Raw genomic sequence first — 5,542 nt, 5'->3', positions numbered from 1 at the left:
AAGTAAGGCTGTCAAGGCTATTTTATTCACTTAAATATCGGATGAAGTGATTATTTTCTCTTTAATACAGAGGATGCCAATGTATTTTTCGATGAGTCCACTATGTTAGCAATAATTGTTACGTGGCGACAGGGATGAGAGATGTGCGGATCCATTTGCAAGCTTTTATTAATAAACATGGTCAAAACACAGGCAGGGTCGAACACCAGCAAACGGGTATGGTACGGGCAAGACACAAGATAGTCCAAGAAACAGGCAAGGGTCAATCGATGGCGAACGTAATCCAACAGGGCAAGGCAAGAGATAATCCAGGTTAACAGCAATAGTCCAGGCAGGGGCAAACAGAGTCCGAAACAGCAAGACAAAAGGGTAATCCGAAAACACAGTCAAGAATCTGAACACCGGAAAACAGGCAAGGCGTGACTATGACTAAACTAGGAAAACAAGAACTGGCTCCGTAGAGTAGCTATCGCTGGGTGAGTGATAAACGCTAAACAATACTCGGCAGTGAGAGAAGGACCTGAGTGAGTGTAATATAGTGTGTGTGTGATTGGTTACAGCTGTGTGCAATCAGTGCAATGGATAATGGGAAATGTAGTCCGTGGTGACATGTAACAGTCTGTGTAGTGAGAGAGTCATTATGATGGACGAGTGACCTCTGGTGGCGATCGGACGGAAGTCCATGGACAGAATTCGTAACATAGCCCCCCCTCCCCTCCCTCCAAGGAGTGGCTTCCAGACTCTCCAATCTCAATATAATCCAGGAGGGCGGAGGCGGAACGGTGGAGGGACGGAGGGCCAGGTCCACATGGAAGTGGAGAGACCGGGGACTGAGGCAGGACCGGCAGAGCAGGGAACCAGGAAAGAGCCGGTGAAGCAGGAAGCCAGTGCGGAACCGGTGGAGCAGAGGACCAGGGTGGAGCCGGCGAAGCAGGGAGCCAGAGTGGGGCCAGCAGAGCAGGTGGAGCTGAGGACCACCACAGCAGAGCAGACGGGTCTGAAGATCCCCACGGCGGAGCAGAAGACCACTAGGCCGGAGCAGACGGAGCAGAAGACCACCACAGACGAGCAGAAGACCACCAGAGCAGGACAGAAGACCACCAGGCTGGAGCAGACGGAGCATAAGACCACCTCGGAGGAGCAGAAGACCACCAGGCCGGAGCAGATGGAGCAGAAGACCACCAGGCCGGAGCAGAAGACCACCACGGAGGAGCAGAAGACCACCAGGCCGGAGCAGACAGAGCAGAAGACCACCACGGAGGAGGAGAAGACCACCAGGCCAGAGCAGACAGAGCAGAAGATCACCACGGAGGAGCAGAAGACCACCAGGGTGAAGCAGACGGATCAGGAACCCATGGCAGAGACTGGGACCTGGGGAAAAATGAGACACAAGAGACAGACAATGCAGATACGGCCTCAATGACCGAGGCAGGTAATACAAAAGGTTCATTAACAGACTCATAGGCAGTGACTGATAGAGCTGAAAGTTCAGTGTTGGTCTCCTTAAAGATAACTGGGCGGACAGACAAAAATCAGATGATCAGGAACCCATGGCAGAGACTGGGACCTGGGGAAAAATGAGACACAAGAGACAGACAATGCAGATACGGCCTCAATGACCGAGGCAGGTAATACAAAAGGTTCATTAACAGACTCATAGGCAGTGACTGATAGAGCTGAAAGTTCAGTGTTGGTCTCCTTAAAGATAACTGGGCGGACAGACAGTTCAAAATCAGATACATTAGGGAGAACCGGAATGGCAGACAGTTTGTAATTAGACTCATGGACTGAAACTGGCAAGACAGATAGTTCGTAATCGGGTCCATTGAATGTAACTGGACAGACGGACAGTTCAAAATCAACTGCATTGACAGAAGCTGAAGCTGACAGTTCAGTGACAGAGACTCGACAGGAAGGTAAATCAGACCCAGGCTCATTAATTAACATTGGATAGATAGGTGGTTCAAAATCAGTCTCATTGACAGACACTGGACTGACAAAAGGTTTGCAATCAATCTTATCGCTAACAGAAACCAGATAGGTAGACAGTTAAAAATCAGCTTCAACAGCTACATTCATAAAGACAGACCGTTCAAAACCAGGTGCATTGACTGAAACTGGACTGGTGGACATTTCAGTGAGTGAAACTAAACTGGCAGACAATTCACAGTAAGACTCATTCGTTAAAACAGGACAGACAGATAGTTCAAAATCAAGAGCATTAATGGCAACTGGACAGGCTGATAACTCAAACTCAGACTCGTAGGTTGAAACTGGACAAACAGATAGCTCAGAAAGAGAGGGTATAGTATACTATGTGTCATCAAATTTGATTTATTGCCCCTGTCAAAATCTATGTTGTACTCTACCATTAGCTACAATTTAAAAAGTAGTTAGAGTTTTGTCACAAGTTAAACAAAAGAAAAAGACCCACGCATCTTACGTTGTTTCCATCAGATACATAAGGAGAGAGAGTATAGGATACTATGTGTCATCAAATTTGATTTATTGCCCCTCATAAACCCCCCCCCTCCCTCCTACCATAAATGGACACCTGTTTAGACACCTGTCATGTACACCCCCCACCCATCTACCAGGACATGTGTTTATCCACCCCAACGATCGAAAGGAATTTATGATTGTTTGGGAAAGTGTTTTGTGTGGGTCCGTTGAAACTGTTCCAAACTATGTGCTTTAAACTTTAAATTGTGAAACGTGGTATGATTATTAAACGGGATAAGGGAAGTTTTTATTAAAGTTTTTACTCACACATTTCAAGAAAAACATCAAACATACACGGAATAGAAACAACGTAATGACTGTTTTTTCCAGAAAAGAGTAAAAACGGGTCGAGACAAGTATTTAAGTGTTGTTAAAACAATTAAAAAACTAGTTAGAGTTTGACAAAGTTAAATAAAAAGAAAAATGCTGACCAACTATCTAAAACAAAAAGTATCCTTCCAGATACGTTCGTTAAGCAATACGGCGGTTTTTCTATGTTACAATTTTAAAAGTTAGAGTTTGTTACCAGTTAGAAAAGAAAAGAATGATCTAAAACAAAAATATCAGACCGTTAAGCAATAAGATACTTGTCAAAATCTATGTTGTACTCTACCATTAGCTACAATTTAAAAAGTAGTTAGAGTTTTGTCACAAGTTAAACAAAAGAAAAAGACCCACGCATCTTACGTTGTTTCCATCAGATACATACTCACACGCTGCTGTCAAAACTCAGAATGTTTACATCCGGTCCCACTCAAACCACACCCACTAACCGGCCCTAAAACATCCCTAACACCGGAGGCCGCAAAGACAGATTTAAATGTATGTTAAAAGAATTAAACAAAGTAATGTTTTTAATAAATCAATATAATTTCTTAATTGATGAAAACATTCTACCTGTTTTTAACATTAGACCAGCATTTATTTACTTTAAAAATTAGGATTGCCTATACAAGTGTTCCTTCTAAACAAATGCCGCCTAAGCCACAGGAAAAATGTTGTTTGTTTTGTTTTGTTTTATTTTATTTTATTTTAAAACACACACACGCGTATGCATACGCAAATATCTAACTGGAATGAAAGCTAATATTTTAGGGAGTCTCTTTGATTGTCAGTACTGTAACACTTGTGGCGTGTTAGCTATCAATTAAAACAGACATACGTAATTAAACGGCTAAAGTTTTTACAACATGGTACGAAATGCAAATATTTTGTCTCACGTAGTGCATCGAAACGAGAATGGTGATGGGTATCTGGGGTTGTGTGATTACTGATGCGTCCATATCAGTGTAATGTATTTCAAAAGGTTGTAGAACATCTAAGCCTGTTTCTGGGGTTGCAACTCATTTGCAATCTAATGAGTTTTGAGGGATCTGGCATTGTGAACTTTGGTGTTGTGTGTCAGCTAAAGTTCAGTGATCAAAGGGTATCAATTCCGGCTATTTTATGATATGCACCTGCAAGTGTGAACTTTGTCAAAAGTTTAGGCAAAAGTTCAGTAACTGGTCAAAGGATGTGTACCCTGTTGAACCTTTTTAACAACAAAACTGGAGAATTTACATAGGGGCATCTGGTGGATTGTTAGGTAAAGTTCTTGAAGAAAATATTTTTCTAAGAAAAACCAGGAAGGTTTATTTATAATCTAGATCTGGTGAATGTGGCTTCAAACTGATGTTCAGGATGAGATTAGATAGATAAAGGAGTCGTCGATAACAACAAACTTAAATAGATTGGTGCAAAGGTGTTTGTTTTAACAAACGGTCTATGATGTAGGGAAATTGTGTTCCATTTTACTTCATTTTAGTTAAATTTGTTATCTTTATTCACTCAGATTTTTGAACACAAACACAAACATATGCACAAACACCCACTCATACACAAACATACATGCAAAACAACCAAGGGCACAAACACAAACATACAGCAAAAATACAAACATACAAACACTCATACAAACAAAAAACACACGCAAAAACAAACACATACACGCAAACACAAACACACAGAAGCACAGACATACATGCAACCACAAACATTCAAACACTCACACAAACATAAACATACAGCACAAACATATAGACAAACATACATTCAAACGCAAACATACACACATACATGCAAACATGTGCACAAACACACATAAAAACAAACATACACACACACGCACACTAAAACAACCCCCTGCAGTTAAACATTTAGACTTTTATGATGTCTCATACAAACCTTTTACAAATAAAAAAAGTTTAAAATCAAACTGGGTATCTCTACAAGATGATGAAAAGCAGTATGATTAAACAATGATATAACTTTTGTTTTAACAAATAAGTTGTTTTGTAGATTTTTAGATCTTGTAAACCTAAGACCACGATGAGGATTAGAAGCAGTCAAATGATCCTCTGATGAATGCAAGGCAGTTACAGAGATTTTTCTTTATGAATTAGACCTAAATTAGACTGAAAATTAGTTGTCATAAGGTTGTTTGCAACAAAAGTAATTAACACAAACATACAGCAAAACACAAACACAAACATAGACAAATATACATTCAAACGCAAACATACACGCAAACATGTGCACAAACACACATAAAAACAAACATACACACACACGCACACTAAAACAACCCCCTGCAGTTAAACATTTAGACTTTTATGATGTCTCATACAAACCTTTTACAAATAAAAAAAGTTTAAAATCAAACTGGGTATCTCTACAAGATGATGAAAAGCAGTATGATTAAACAATGATATAACTTTTGTTTTAACAAATAAGTTGTTTTGTAGATTTTTAGATCTTGTAAACCTAAGACCACGATGAGGATTAGAAGCAGTCAAATGATCCTCTGATGAATGCAAGGCAGTTACAGAGATTTTTCTTTATGAATTAGACCTAAATTAGACTGAAAATTAGTTGTCATAAGGTTGTTTGCAACAAAAGAAATTCTTAAACAAGGTGCTACGAATGTCTCACAGAATCTTAACAACAGATTAGACTTTCTTTCTCACTTTAAATATGTATTATTAACCATGGTGTTTAAATG

The sequence above is a fragment of the Sinocyclocheilus rhinocerous genome, unplaced genomic scaffold, assembly GCF_001515625.1.
Source record: "Sinocyclocheilus rhinocerous isolate Xijiao unplaced genomic scaffold, SAMN03320098_v1.1 scaffold338, whole genome shotgun sequence".
NCBI lineage: Eukaryota > Metazoa > Chordata > Actinopteri > Cypriniformes > Cyprinidae > Sinocyclocheilus > Sinocyclocheilus rhinocerous.
This window is presented reverse-complemented; position numbering follows the sequence as displayed.